Source organism: Anolis sagrei, chromosome 1 (genome assembly GCF_037176765.1).
Source record: "Anolis sagrei isolate rAnoSag1 chromosome 1, rAnoSag1.mat, whole genome shotgun sequence".
NCBI lineage: Eukaryota > Metazoa > Chordata > Lepidosauria > Squamata > Dactyloidae > Anolis > Anolis sagrei.
In genome coordinates this window covers 286,221,970-286,238,593 of record NC_090021.1, presented here as the reverse complement: position 1 = coordinate 286,238,593, position 16,624 = coordinate 286,221,970, and the positions used below count along the sequence as shown (strand labels likewise).

The window sequence follows — 16,624 nt, the reverse complement described above, 5'->3', positions numbered from 1 at the left end:
TAACTCCACAGCACAAACACTAGATTTCTAAAACAGACGAAAGGCCCAGGGGTGGGAATGTAAGGTGCAATCAGGGTCAATTTTGCTCCTCCCCCCCTTCCCCCAAGATACAGCAAGTTGTGTCTATGCAAAGGAATGAAAATGCTTATTTCAGGTTTTGAGAGGAGTTTCAGAGTGTGGCAGGAGCACAGCCAGTCCATTTTATGGTGATTTTGATCTAACTTTTATATTTTATGTGCTGAACATTGGAATAGGGCTATTCTGAATGGCACCAAAGGCCACAAAATTGGATTGGGGAGCTTCATGGGGCCTCAGGCTCTACCTCTCTATTCAAGACATCTCACTTTTTATTGTACAATTGTAATACACCCACAACACACATTACAAACATATACACATACATAGACAACCCACCACCCACAATACAATTACCGCTCAACCCACCCCTCAGTGTAACCCACCACCTTGGCTTCCGTCACTGATGATCACAGAGTTTATGTACTTTTTATTTAAACCTCTGTACTTCTAGATCAATGAATTCCTCGTGATTTTAGTTCTTAAGATCTCCCATCAGGTATGCTAAGGCCAGCTTCCAGTTTCTTTAAAAAAAACTTCATGATTTTCATATTTTAAATTGCTAGAAATCTTGACCATCTGTGCATAATCCCACAATTTATCCTTCCAGTTTTTGATATTTAATGGGTTTTCCCCCCTTTCTAGTCTGGAAAGGGGAAAGATGCTTCACTTTAACTCATTGTCTTTTCAAGAGGAATCCATATCCTGAACCAAAGAATAGTGAAAATGCCTCTGAGAGTCCAAAAAAGGCAATCATCTCCTTCAATTGTGATCCGCTGCCTGCAGCAGTCCTTGAAGTGTGGCTGTGTAAATACTTCATTGTTATGTTGCTGTTCTTGGCTTTTTACCTTTCCACATACAAGTTAATATGCCTTTTCTACATTGTTTAAACCCATTTATCTAAGGTAATAACTGGGATCTTTTGGAACCATGCCTTTTCCCAGGATACCTGATATAATTTAGACAGTGAAGATATTTAAAGGACAGCCTCTGGTGATCACAATAACTGGACAGAGGGGAATAAGCAAAACTAGTTAAAATTCCATCAGCAGTTACCCTGAAACAGTCTCTTGACTGGAGAACATTTTCTAATTGCAAAATCCCACACTTTTAAGGTGTTAATCCTACTTCTGTTTTGCATTTTTCGCCTGTAGCTTCTGAGTCATTTTGCAATTAAATTTAATTGCATGTAGAGATTGCAAATTAATTAAGAGTTATAAGAAATCTGTGAAGATGGTGAGATATGAGTAGGATTATTTTTGAAGGAAAGCAAACTCAGACTTTGACTTATAAATACATTTACTACAATTAGCTGACAAATGGCATTGCTGAAAATAACTGATTTGACTTGGAACTATTTATTTATTGTGCTGAAAAACAAGCATTTTAATGCATCACTAATTATTCTGTGGGTCATAATGAAAAAGTGTTCTGATGAATAAGTGAAATAATATAGATAAGAGGCTGCAGCAGGTGTTTTGCAAAAGATGCAAACAGTTTATTATGGCATAGTGAAACTTTAGGGACAAATATTCTGTTGGAGACAAAACTGAGCAATATATGTGTTGATGCGACACTTTGAATCTTCCTGTGCTACTTGAAGGTTTGAAAGATCTTTATATTAGTAAGTGCAAAAACAGCCTTGTTCAACCTGGTGCCTTTTAAATAGATATTTTGTATTATAAATCCAGTCATTCCTGAACACTATTCCTCTTTGAAAAGTGGGAGTTGTACTCCAAAGCATCTGAAGGGCAGCAGATTGGGGAAATCTGTTCTAAGTAAACTCTGAATGCCAAATATGCACATAAAGTAGAGAAGTGAAATTCATGCAAAGTAGTTTGGACAGTAACATTCAAAAATACATATGCCAAATAGTTAATTTTTTATTATTGACTGCTTATTTTGAAATAAAGGAAGTTTAGTTACTAATTTTGACTTCTGCTTTCACTGTGATATCCACATGACAGAATGCATTATAGGCCAAAACAACTGGGGACGGACAGTTTGAAAACCACTGCTGTAATTTGAACCCATTGCTCTGAGTCCTCATTTCCAGGTCAGCAGAAAACAAGACTCCTCCCTCTTCAAATACATTTAAACATGGTGATCATATCTTGTCTCAACCTTCTCTTCTGCAGTCTAAACATCCCTAATTCTTTAAATTGCTCCTCATAGGGCATGGTCTCCAAACTTTTGATCATTTTAGTCACCCTCCTCTAGACATGTTTCAGCTTGTCAATCTGTCTCTTAAATTGTGGTGCCCAGGATTGGACACAGTATTCCAGGTGAGGTCTGACCAAAGCAAACTAGAGGATCACCATGACTTCCAGACACTATATTCCTTTTGATGCAGCTCAAAATACCATTGACTTTTAAAGCTGCTGCTTAAAACATGAACTGTTGGTTCATGTTCAACTTGTTATCCACTAAGACTCCAAGATCTTTTTCACATAGATGGTTGTTGAGCCAGGCGTCACCCATCCTGCATCTGTGCATTTCATTTTTTCCTGCCTAAATGAAGTGTCCTATACTTCTCCTTCTTGAAATTCATTTTATTAGTTTGTGCCCAGCTCTCTAATCTGCTGGGGTCATTTTGAATTCTGATCCTGTGTTTTGGAGTATTTGGTATCATCTGCAAACTTGATAAGCATGCTCTCTAAACCTTTATCCAAGTCATTAATAAAGATGTTGAACAGCATCAGGCCTCAGACAGAACCCTGCAGTACCCCACTAGTCCCTTCTTTCCAGGATGAAGATGAACCATTGGACAGCACCCATTGGGTTCAGTCGCTTAACCAATTACAAATCCACCTAACAGTAGTATTATCTAGTCTACATTTTACTAGTTTGTTTACAAGAAAATTATGGGGGACATTGTCCAAGGCCTTACTGAAATCAAGATATGCTACATCCATAGCATTCCCTTCATCTACCAAGCTTGTAACCCTATGAGAAAAAGAGATAAGATTAGTCTGGCATGATTTGTTTTTGAGAAATCCATGATGACTTTAAGTAATGACAGCATTCTTTTCTGAGTGATTACAGACTGCTTCCTTAGTCATCTGCTCCAGAATCCTTCCTAGTATTGATGTCAGGCTAACTGGATGGTAATTATTAGAACTATTGCATTGTAGATAAGGAATGACTTGCTTCCTGAACTGGGATGCTTCACTATATTTATGGCTTGTGTGCCTCTAGGGAATGGTTTTAATTTTCTAGAAGTTAAGAAAGTTGAATATAAAATGGAATATAACACTATGTGGTGGTAACAAATCACTGTCTTTTTTACTACATGCTGAAAATATTTATGTGGTTCTTTAAGGTTTTTTTTTTTTAGCAAGAGTCTCTTCATCCTTTGCATAATTCACTTTGCAAATCAAATTTTAGTAATTGGTAATTACCATCAAACTTACGATGTTGGTAATGACTGGTCGGAAGACTTAAATGTCTTCTTAGGTGAATAGCTCTTTTGTGGTCAGGAAATGAGAGAATAAAATTAATTTTGCTTAAATATTTATCTAGTGCAGGGATCTGAAAATCATTCTTGGCACGATCTACTTCCAGAAATTCAGGCTTCATGCAAGCTTCTTTTGCTACTCCCTGTCCTGCAGAATAGCTTCCATTCTACCGCATACTTTAGTAAGAAAAATCTGTTTTAAGAGGATATAATTCAATGTCTCTCACATGTTTTGCTTTCTCCCTTTTTTCAAAATTCATATTTTAAATCCACAAACCTTGATAACTAAATACGATGTCATATTACACAAGTGTCAAACTCAATGCCTATGAGCTAAATCCAACTCTCCATCTTTTTTTATGTGGTCCTTCAGATGCTGGGCTATAATTGCTGTATTCGTCATCATTAGGCATCATGACCAGAGCTGATGGGAAATGTGATACAGTAACATCTGGAAGGCTGCAGTTTGTTCTGTTTAGTCAGGAGAGTGGATTTGACTTGTGGATCTGATGTCAGACTTCAAAATGTCCTATAACCGTTCCACAACCCCAGAGCAACAAGTGCTATTGGGTTGCAGTTCCCATTATCCCCAGTTCACATAGCAAATCATAAGAGATCAGAGTTCTAGTTCAATAACATCTGGATATCCAAACTGGGTAAAAACAAAGCATTACTGACCACTATGTAAAAAAAACAAAACAGTGGGCACTCTATCCACTGATACTCTGTCCACTGGTTCTTTGAAGGCAACCATATGGCTGATGTGGCCCTCAATGAAAATGAGTTTGACACCCCTGTCATATTACATAACTACTCCATCGTCAGGGCTGTTTGAACAAGTCAGAAAGATTATTTCATCAATCATTTGCTTCAGCCCAGCAAGTGATAAGGTTGTCTTGTTTGATGGGGTCTTGCTGTTTATAGACTACTAGTACTAAAATAACTAGTAGAAAGCAAAGTTCTAGGAGGAATATGACCTACTACTTGCTTTTTACATCTTTGCTTCTCCTGCCAAGAAAAATCTATCTGGATGGTCTTGTATTATATATACAGGATGTGAACATTGCCTTGTTATCGTTGGAGTAGTTATAGCAGACCTGAAGAAAGAACTAGTGAAATGACGGTCAAAGAAACCAGGTCTCAGTTCCTTGTCTAAACAGGATTTTGTGTCTTGCATTTCTGATGTTTTAGAACAAGTGATGAACATGTCAGCTTCAGGCAGTATTGGATAAAACTGATTATTTAATTTTGGCTTTGTCCCAGAGTCAGGAGAGGATTTAGCTGGGTTGTGCTGGTGGTGTGATTTATGCCAGGGATAGATGTAAGACACTACTCTTGTTTTTACTCAGTATCTTTTGATAACTACTGTTCATGGGATCCTAGACTGATATGTCTGGGTTGGTACATGGAAACATAATATTGTGGTAGCTCCACAATATGAACCTAGAAAGTGGTCCATGTGGTGGATTTTGGTCCTTCTTTGTGATGTTAAGGATATCTCTTAATTTTAATGAGGATGCAACATTCGGTTGCTAGCAAGGATGCAGGTATCTTGTGGATGGGAGTGGAGATCTTGCGCCGCTGAGGCAGTAAAAAATCACAAGAGGCTTGAAATTGAGAGGTGTGTGAGAAGTAAGCAAGAACAGGATGAGAATATGTGGTCTGCTCAACCTTGATTTAAATCCATGCTTTAAAAGTCTGTCTGTCTGTATGATGTGTGTGTGTGAGAGAGAGAGGGAGAGAGGATTCTTATTTTTGTTATAGAGTCTCGTGTATGCCAGCTTACTTGGATTCATCTTCCTGGCTGTACTTTGGTAATCATCTTGAACAGTCATTACTTGCACCCTAAAGTGAAATAGCTTCTTGTGGTTTAGGCCAGTGGTTTAGGCCTCTTTGAAAGTGATATAAAAGTGATCCAACTTTGTAGAAATAATACAGGATTTCATTGTATTTCAAACTTTCTCAATTTCTTGTTCCCTTTTTATATTCTCTATTTCTCTCTCTCTTTTGGCTTTTATGCTAAGAATAAAACACTTTTGTTTTTAATAATATTTACATTATTTGTAGGCTTTGTTAAAAGTCATTTCTGCAGACATTTCATATTTCTGACTCAGAGCCAGTATTTGATGTGAGGGGATGTGTCCATTTTGTAAAAATTCTCTGTAATATTTGTCTTACTTTAGCTGAGAGGATGTTAGGACTCTTCCTGCCTTACCATTTAATAATCCAGTAGAAAAGATAATGATCTTTCATTGCGTTTATCACAGGCAGTGTATTGCCTTAGCTTCTTGTGAACAGAAATGGTTGCTAATCATTTGTTTTCTTTTGTTTTGTTTTTTTTTGCAACAGAAATGTATTAAAATTACTTTTATTCACTGACTCTAAATGAGTTCTAACAGATCTTACCATACAAATAAATCTTCCCAAGATTTTTGGACATAAGTGAGCACGTATGAAAGGATATATTATTAAGAGATGCTAGGTGTAAATGAAAGACTGCTACGCCACTGGCAGTTAAGAGTGCCACTGAAGGACTAGGTAGAGGTGAGAAGGCTACCCAAAGTCATCTAGTTGACTACAAGTTAGGTTCTGTCCCAGGAAGTTCACATATTTGCCAATTCCCATTCCAGAAATACCCCAAAAATGGCATAAAAGTAAACTGGAATCAATTGCACATGTTAATCCCTACCTATATTTCAACAAGATTTAATTATTTTTTGTGTCCATGGCTACTATAGTGAGATTTTGTACAATCTGTGGCAATCTTTGGACAGAAATATAAAACAGAAAACAGTGGTGAAATATGAAGATAGCTCAGATTTTTCATGCGAAATGTGAAGACCTAAGCTATATCCAAGAAAAGGAGCCTTGGTGTTGTGGTGTAAATCCTCTGGAAAATAGTTTTATTAAGTGCTAGGTCTAAGAGCAATTATATCAATGTAGATTTCTTCTTCATGGTGTCTGTGAATCACATAAATGGGTTATCCTGCACAGAGCACCACTTGCAAACTTCAACCTTATTGAAACACTTTGACCAATCCCCATCCCCTATTATTGGTGGCCCTGCCATATCAACGAGTTCCTTTTCATCTGCCATTGCAGCAACACCATCTAGAAACTTTTTTCATAGAATTCTGACTTTTAACTGTTAGTTGTATGATCCTCTGACACAGTTTCTTGACCAATCTTCTTCTTCTTCTTCTTCTTCTTCTTCTTCTTCTTCTTCTTCTTCTTCTTCTTCTTCTTTTTGGTACCCTTGATCTTATCTGATTATCCTCTTCTCTGGCTCTTCTATCCTGTTTTTTTCTTCAGTTAAGGCTTCTCCTGGTATTATGGCCTTCACCACTTTCTTCAAAAAGTGCCTGGAGTACAGAAAGAAGATTTGTGACAAAAATGGCCATGCCAAATGCCTTCCCTGCCGTGGTTAAAACATGCCCTAATTGTGAGGCCTCCATATTGCAGACCCGAAGAAACAGGGTAGATTGCCTTAAGTGCTCCTTTATAAGCATGGCATGAGTGTGCCAGGATCATTGTCAATTAAAGAGCTGACAAAATCATCCAATCCATTGACTGTCTTGAAGTCCTCAGTTTCACTCCAATTCTCCTTAGTACCGTTGGTCCTGACAGAGATCGTAAAGGCATCCTCAGTATAAATACATTCATGGCTAATATTGTTGGTACTTCCTCCATCCACTTGGTTGGTTTGCCTCATACTAAAAAGATAATTGCAGGAAGCTTCTGCTTCCCAATCCAAGAAGGTTTGAAAACTTCAAGCTGAGTTACCCATTGGGAAACTCCTGCTTCAACTTGATCTATTGGATCTGGCAATGGTGTGTTGTCTTCCAAAAAACTTGGAGAGAAGGGAGCATGGTGATGTCTATCTCTCCACCTCTCCCCACCCCATCTTCGACATCTACTGACCATCTTGTTATCACTGTTTGAATTGTCTCACCCCAGCCATCAATTGATTCCTTGCCATTGGTATTGAGAGTTAGAAAATCTATAATATACTGTAATAATAACAACTTTATTTTTATACCCCGCCACCATCTCCCCAAGGTGACTCAGGGCAGTTTACATGGGGACAAGCACTAATCACAGATAAAATAATAGCAATTAAAATCAATCAAATAAAAACATAATACAGTACAACAAGAACAACATAAAAACAATATCATGGCTGAAAAGCAGAATTGGAGCTGGGCTCAAGTAATTGCAGTGAAATTTAGTGATGAGACGCTAGTGAATGGCTATTGTTGTTATTGTATATTATTGTATAATGTGTTATGATGTTAACTGTTTTTTATACCGTCTTATTGTAGCATTGAATTTTTTGCTGTTCTTGTTGTTAACCGCTGTGAGTCGCCTAAGGGCTGAGAACAGCGGTATACAAATAAAGTAAATAAATAAATAAATAAATTCCTAAATAGAACCGGGGAAAGTGCAAAAATTCAAGTGTGCCAATCTAGCGAGAGTACCTATAGCCATTGGGGGATGGATTATTGGGGGATAGACTGAACTAATGTACAGGAGTTTAGATAGAGTCAAGCCAATTCTCTGGTGAAACTGCCTAATCAAAGGCACAACAGAACATACAAGTTTTTAAGTCCTTACGGAACGTGGACAATAATAATAATAATAATAATAATAATAATAATAACAATGACAATAATAATAATAATAATAATAATAATAATAAACAAGGTGAGTACTTGTCTGATCTCCTTAGGGAGGGAGTTCCAGAGCAGGGGGGCCACCATCGAGAAGGCCCTCTCCCTCATCCCCACCAACCGTGCTTGTGACAGCAGTGAAAGTGAGAGAAGAGCCTCGCTGGATGATCTTAGGGTATGTGCTGGTTCGTAGGGGATGCTGGCTCGTAGGGGAAACTATCCTATTACATGAACTATCCTATTAAAACATCAGTAATTTAAATAGATTAAAAAATCATTAAAATGTTACAAAAAAAAGGTAAAAATACAACACATATCTCCATTACATAAACCCTTCTGCATAACCAAATTGCTGCAGTCTTCCATGGCCCAGCATGGCATAGCAGTTTGTAAGTGCATCTATGCTGTGATGAATTGTTTGGAAATCCTCCTAAGCATTGATAAGAGCAGCTATATAGTAAGCTGATTATTTTTGAAAAGAAAACTCTGTGGTAATGAGTAGTAAATGCAGTTATGTTGTTCTGTTAAATTCTTAGTAACAACTTAGTTTTGATTAGCATTATAAAATCAGGGTGTAATTCTAAAATATAATCTGAACTATTGGCAGTAGTACTATTGTTATTATTGTTTCGAAAGTCAAAGTTAAATTCAGCTGTAGTTCTATGTCTTTCAAATTTCTTAAATACATGCCATAACCATATAGCCCTTCAAATGTATTTACCATGTGTACTTTGGACAAACAGGATAAAGCTATGAAACAGAAGTTCTATTTTAATATAAAATTCTTAATATAGACATGAAAATGTTGCAAAAAATATCTAGGATACTTAATTTGAATTGGAAGGAGACCAAGCGCTTAATAACTTCCAAGTCAGTGAAATAGTGAATCAGCTTCATGTTTCAGTATAAACTGCTAGTGTGCTCACCCTCTTTGGGGTATAAAATTCATGATATTCTTTTAAAATATGGATTTAAAAATAATGGACATGAACAACTGGGTGCTGGTTTAATGGCAGCCACCTCCACAAATTAATGCACTGATCAGATCAGTGCTTGAATGCATTGGTGAACAGGATGCGCACCACTAAGCTAAAGGTAAATTCTCATAAAATGCAGGGCTCTTTTTGTACCGATGGCTGGGGAAGAGGGGTAGTCTGTATGGAGTTAAATTACCTCTAAGAGAACAACTTCATAGATTCATATATTTGAATCAAAAATCATCTTCATGGTTATGAGCACTTGCTGTCTATTAAGGCTGATATACCAGTTTTTACTATTGTAGGACAGAAGTACCCTGTCCACCGTGATCCATATGTTGCTGACCTCAAGACTAGATTACTTTAAGATGTTATCTGCGGTACCATCTTTAGGGCTACTTTAAAAAAAGGAAGCAAGTGCAGAATGTAACAGGTTACTGAACTATTTAAAAACTGTGTCTTCGGTTGAAAATATGTACAGTCAGCTATGGAGCTACAGTCATAGAATCATAGAGTTGGAAGAGGCTACAAGAGCTGACCTTCTCTGTACACATACTAGCTTGTCAATAACCTTCTTGAATTGTGGTGCCTAAAACTGGACACAGTAGCCTAAGTGAGGTCTGACCAATGCAGAATAGAGTGGGAATATTTCTTCCCTTGATCTAGACACTATGCAGCCAATCCCCGAGTTACAAGCATCCGACTTACAAATTACTCATAGTTAAGAATGGGAGTGAGGCAATAGGAAGTGAGAGAAATCTACTCTGAGGGAAAATTCACTCCTGAAAGTGCTATATTGGGGAAAGGTGTCTCAACTAAAGCTTTCTCGCCAATCCTTGTTTCCACAATAAGCCATTTTTTTTTCAAAATGTAATTCTCACAGTTGCAACTTATCTCCTCCTTTCTGACTTGGCGTATTGCAAGGGAAAGAACAAATTGTTGGTAGAGATCTAAACCTTTGGCTTTTGAAATTAGGGTTGTTGGGCGCTCAATTGATTCAGATTATTGTTTGCATATTCAGGGAGCAACAGTGTAGCAGTAATAATTATGGATTGGATTAGGAGAGCCGTGGAGAAAACCTAGAATTGTAAAGTCAGACTGTTCAAAGACACATAACAGCAGCAGCAGGAGAGCAGAAGAACACTGGAGGAAGATACAGCTATAGATTTCCCTAGCCTGTCATCTCCAGCTTTACTGGTAATTGTCTGCAATTCCCTCCTCCCTATAGAGAGTGTCTGATTCCGATTAAGAATGGTGCTGGTGATGATGTTTGGTAGCTTTTTGCTCATGGATTGTATCACATTTTGCACCTTAAACTATTTGGGCAAAGAATGGCTGGAAATTTTGAAGAAGCTTAAAAACAATTATGAAAGTGCTGTGGGTATGTTTCGAACAGACAGGAAAACTGAATGGTTAGTGTCTAGGATTGATAATGCAGTCATAGTTCTGATGTTAGGAAAGTAGTTTCAACATCATGTATTGTGTCTCTTAAAAAAGCAGTGAGTGAAGAATTATAGATAGCAACATTAAAAAAGTAGATAACTGTGGAATAAGACTGAGGGCAAAAATAACAGACTGCATTCCACAGTATATTGTCCAGCTGTTTGTTTACATATTTATTTAAAATATTTCTCTGTTGCTTCCCAACCCACAAGGTTTCCTGTGGTGATGAGCAAATAATAAAACATACAAAAGATAAAACATTTAAAACACAATAAAGTATTATTTAAAAACTATCAAAAGCAAAATTAATATCCCTAGAAAATTGATGTCTCAGTCTTTTGATTCTGATTATTGAACAATGTTAAATAGAGACAGTTTACCCATGCTTATAATAAAATAACTTGGAAACGTGTATGTTTACGTTTTGTACCTTTCTCTTGAATCCGATCTAGTCTTATGCAGTACATCTAATTGTAACAGAACATTTAATATAGCGAATGATGAAGTCAAACTGATTTCACTTGGGTCTGTACTACTGTACTTCTAAGTCAGTGGTTCTCAGGCTGTGGGTCTCCAGGAGTTTTGGCCTACATCTCCCAGAAATCCCAGCCAGTTTACCACCTGTTAGGATTTTTGGAAGTTGAAGGCTGTAACAAAAAAAGTATAGTGGAGTTTTATTGGCTATATTTATTAGGGTTGATAATATAGCCAATTACCAATCAGAGGTTGGTAACGTCTGATTGGTTGTTGGGTAACCATGGATACATAGCCCTTGGCAGTAGAAATGTATCCATTTTAGAGTGTCTAGGAAGAAAAGGGGCGGAGCTAGATAAAAATAGGGGGGCGACGACATTTTAACAAGTGGGGAATCTCTATCTTTGAGCTGGAGGGAAGAGGACCAGTTTTTAAGTTGTAACTTCCATTATTGTACTGAAGTAAATGAAAAGGCCAAAATAAGTCTAAAATATCAGTTAAATAGAACTAAGAGACAGAGATTCCTTTGGGAATAAGTTTTTAGTCAAAGTATTGACAGAAAAGAGTGAATAAAAGTCTTAAGATAGCCAGCCAGGAGGCTGAGGAGAAAAATATTTTAAAGAGGAAGAAAGTGGCCTAGTAGAGAGAAACAAGTTAACTGTTTGAATGTTATGAAATAACAATTTGATGTATTCAAAGGCGTGAAAGACAGTTGTAAGAATATTCAAGTGGAACTGAAGTAGAATACTTTGTAACTGATAAGCTTATGTGCCACAGAATTCATGAATAAACATTTCCATGTTTCAACATACATATTGGAGTTTTGTGTCAAATATTAAAGTTACACAGCTGGAAGTCAGTTTGTGGTTACATTGAAGAAACCTTTGAGAAGAATTGGAAGCTATATATTAGCTCCAGGTTTGCATAATAAATACAGGCAATATACACAGACATATAAAGATTACATCTTGTATTAAATACATAATAATAAGGTGTCAAAGAGACAGAGAAAGTCTGTTCTAAGCATAAACATTGAATTTCTCCCTGTACCAGCCTCATAGCCGCATGAGGACATACGCACATATATGTCCCCCCTCTTAATATATTGTCACATATATTAATTGGTGGCAGCATTACGATTACGGTTATTTTTGTGCTAAAGGACTTGTTACCTTACAAAGGCCAAAACATCTGGTGACCCACAGGTTGAGAAGCACTGCTCTGAAAAGCCAGACTACAGAGAAAGGAAACTAGTCTTCACTAAATCCATTTGAGCAGTCCTCTTCTGAAACCTACTAACTTTTTTTCCTGTCAGAAGCAACTTGAGAAACTGCAAGTCGCTTCTGGTGTGAGAGAATTGGCTGCCTGCAAGGACATTGCCCTAGGGATGCACAGATTTTTTTTATCCTTGTGGGAGTCTTCTCTCATTTCCCTGCATGGGGAGCTGGACCTGACAGAGGGAGCTCAACCCGCTCTACCTGGATTCGAACCACTGACCTACCTACTCATATCTCTTTAAGCTTCACGACTTATGGATTTGATTTGGAAGGCTATGGCTACCAGATGAGCAAGCTTGGGCATGTGGGAGATATTATTAACATATGTTATTTTGTCATGTATATTCTGATCCCATGTCACTTGGACATGCTCCTTGTATAGATATGGCCATCTTATTTACAATACTGATTATGCCTGAAACATGAGTTAAAAACTTACCTTTATCTTAAGCATGTGTATGTGTAGGTCTCACTACAACCTTTCAGATTTCTCAAGAATCATAGACTGTAGTAGCTAGTGATAGAATGTCTTTGCCATTGATTCCTCCCCACCCCCAACCCCTCAGTGCAGCCCAGGAGAAAAAGGGAGATACTAGGGATCACAAGACCTCCAACATAGGCTTCTGCCTTTTCTTTAGCCGAGAAGAAAAAAATGTTTCGAAAGCAAAGCTCTGATCAGATCCCCACTTACAGTCATTTTTCCCCGCCTAGTGGCACATCGTTATTATAAAATAGCACTCTCCGTTGTATTTGCAGAATGGCAGTGACTATACCTTTGCTATGTGGTTTATCTGGCATTGTATCATTTCCTCTTGGATAACTAGTCACGACACATGCTACTGATTAATTAAAAACCAGTGGAAAAACTGCCAGTTCATCTTCCTTCTCTAAAGCCTTTGGTCTGAGCTGTTCAGCAACCATGTTAATAGCTTTCAATGAAGCAGTCTGGTCTCTGAGCAACAGACTGTGTTTCAGATGCTATCAAGTGCTTTTTGATAAATTTGCTTCACATACAGTATACCTGATCTTAGCAGATGGACTGTAGCTTGACATGTTAAAGTGGTACTGTTTGGAGGAGTTTTCCTGGCACACAATGAAAACAAATATATTTAAACATCTGTGCTGTTAAAATGCTCCTCGCAACAATAATTTATAATTTTCATTTCTAGAAACCAGGTGATTTTATAGTTCAAGCAACTGAATTACTTGAGAAAATACTTAACATTGTTAACTGTTAATATATAATAATTACCTTGCAGTTAATCAAATAGTGATGACCATTTGCCTCCAATCATAGGTTAGTCATAGTGTTTTTGTGTAATAGTAGCATAACTGTAGTTTTAAAAGTACCTCCAGCTGATTTCTAATCCATCTTATGCTGTCAACTTCTTGTCACCCAGAAGATAAGGCATTCTAGGTAGCAACTAGGAATCTACACAGTGGAAATGTCTGCTTCAGCAAGCAGCCTTAGTACTCCTAATATAATGCAGAATGTTGGCAGTCTGCTTTTGAATATTTGAAATTGCTGGGATGCTACAGTTTGATAAAAGGAAAATACAATATCTGACAAAAACCGGGACATTTGTTTTGATTCAAGTGAGATTTATATTCATCCTGGTCTTTTCAGTTATGTTTTGCAAACAGAAAGACAATCTTGTTAGATGTATCCATACATCCCTGCCACTTTGAAGAACTAACATAGGAACATTGCTAGATATTAATAGGAATACGCATAGAGTATTCTGTCTAGTGCTGTTGTCTTGTGTTGCTTAAATGTAGCTTTAAGTCAGGACAAAACATATTTAGCTTTCTAAGTGTTTGTGGACCACATTTCATTAACCCACATCTATGTAGCTAATAGTGACAGATACTGAAAGTTGCATGTCAGCAGTTAGTGGAAGTAGTTTTAAAGTTTTAGGATGCAGGAGCTATGTGATTCTCTTGTCATAGACTGATGGCCTGGATTATATTGTAGGGGTCTGGCTGGATGAAACTTGGTGCACAAATCTCTCAGCTCTGTCTGTGCAGCAACAGAGAAGGCCTGGAAGTTGTGAGGATGCAGTTGTGGTGGTCTATAAGGGTTCAGCTTGCCTCCCCATATGCCCTGTTCCACAGTCTACTAGGTTTGAGTGCATTTGAAAGTGGATGGCCAGGACAGAATAGGGATTCTGCTGGTGTATACCACCGTCCTACTGCTCAGCCGTTTCCCTTCCTCACCTGACAGAACTGGTCTTGGAAGTGATGTTAAGAGTCTACTCAGATTGAAGTGGTGGGGGACTTCAGTATTTATGATGAGGTCCCTATGACAGCAAAGGTTCAGGACTTCATGTTCTTCATGACAGCCATGGGTCTGTAGTATCTGGTACCACTCAAGTTGCAGGACACATTCTAGGCTTCGTTTTCTGTGCTGGGTGGCATAATAGTGATCTGGGTTTAGAGGAACATTCCATAAATTCTATTGTCATGGTCATATCACTACCTGGAGTTGTTTAGATTAATTGAGACATGAAACTTCTGCAAGTGTGTTGGGCCAATTAAAGGATGATTGGATTCCTCATGGTTCTTGTGCTTCCTGCCCTGGGTGATCTCTGGAATGGAGAAATATTTGGAAAGTAAGCATAATTGTCCTTAAGCACCCCCCCCCCCCCATATGGAATGGAGCTAAGTAAGCTCTGCTTGCATTAAGATTCATCCAAACCATCTGAATAACAAAAGAAACAACATCTGATGTAATATATGGTTCTGTGACTCACTCGGACACTGACACTTTTTTCTCCTGTTAGATTTCTAAATCTTTTTCTTGATGAAGAAGTCAGTAAAGCTTCAAAAGCTTGCATGATGTGTTTTGTGCATTTTGCTTGGCCAACAAAGGTATCACTCTTAGTGGATTCCTTGCTGAAACTTAACTGGCTCCATACCTGTTTTGAGCAAATTTTCTATACTAATTAGATTGTTTGAACTTAGCCAAATCTTAGGCACTTTGGAGAAGGGGTTTCTCTGTTCTGCTACTCTCACAGGCATGTCTGTTTTTGTTTTGTGCTTTAACCTATAATGTCACCCACTTTGGGTCCCATAATGAAAAAAATAAGACATGTAAATAAAAAATTAAAAAATAAATACATAAATGGATTACTGCCTAGTCAGATTAGACTACTTCTTGATGTAGCATTTTATATTTTTATTTATTTTTATGTACTGCATTTATATACCACTTCTCTTACCCCTGAGGGGACTCAAAGTGGTTTCCAACATAATAATGGCAAAATTCAGTGCCGTACATACATGTGAAAACCAAAACATAATTTCTAGGCAATAACATATACTGTAAATTAAGAATCTTACAGATATCAGCATAAAACAACATATACATTAACATCGCATCATTAAAATATATCAATCAAAACAGTTATTTTATTGTATTTTATTAACACCCCAGATGTCTGATAAACAAATGATGCTGATGTTGATGTTGTATTGATGTTGATGTTGTATTGATGTTTTATTGCTTCTATTGTTGTGTTTGGGCTCGGCTTCATGTAAGCTGCACCGAGTCCCTTGGGGAGATGGTAGCGGGGTACAAATAAAGTTAATAAATAAATAATAAATAATAATGTTGATGTTGTTGAAGGAATATAGACTTTTTTTAAAAAAAAATCATTGGGATATAGAAATGATATAAGGTAATTGACACTGATGCCCCTCTGTTCCTGAACTATATCACCTCCCTAGTTTAACAGGGAGTTGAGGGTGATGGAAGAGGAGGAATAAAGGTTCAAGTATCACTAACAGAACACTGGGCAAACCCAGTTATACATGTATTGAAACCATCTGAGCATCTATAGTATTCCAGTGAGGGCAGTGCTACTCTGCCACTGCACTGAATATAGCAACTTTTCAAAACTTGTAAGCCTGGAGCTGCAGGAGGCAAGAGCAGTCACCAGTATTTTATGGCTGTGACTCTTCATGTGATCAAAATCACTTGAACTTGGATTCTGACAAGTTGACAGGTTGGTAGGACAAATTGATGTAACTTTAGCAACCACTCATTCTGTTACATGGTATTCTTTTCAGCTTGTAGATATTCAGAATGTGGACAGGGTGTCTGGAGCAGTGTGTACGTGCACGTGCCTGTTTATTCATCTGTGGCCCTTCTTGGATGATCAAATGTGTCAAGTTGGAATGATGGCTGTCGTTAAGGGAAGGAAGTAATGCATTCTTATAGAAGGGCTTATCCCTGCCATCTTAAAATAA

The 16,624-nt window shown here is 37.6% G+C and overlaps 1 protein-coding gene across 7 annotated transcripts in view; it reads left to right on the top strand.

Moving 5' to 3' along the window:
* Nucleotides 1–16,624, top strand: part of NUMB (NUMB endocytic adaptor protein) — an 83,783-nt gene that overhangs the window by 30,071 nt on the left and 37,088 nt on the right. The window contains exon 2 of one of the 7 annotated variants that reach the window (XM_067462808.1): nt 8,262–8,377. The exons of the other annotated variants lie outside the window; for them this stretch is intronic. The gene's annotated coding sequence lies outside the window, so the exon portion shown is untranslated. The remainder of the gene's footprint in view (nt 1–8,261; nt 8,378–16,624) is intronic. 7 annotated transcript variants of the gene reach the window in all.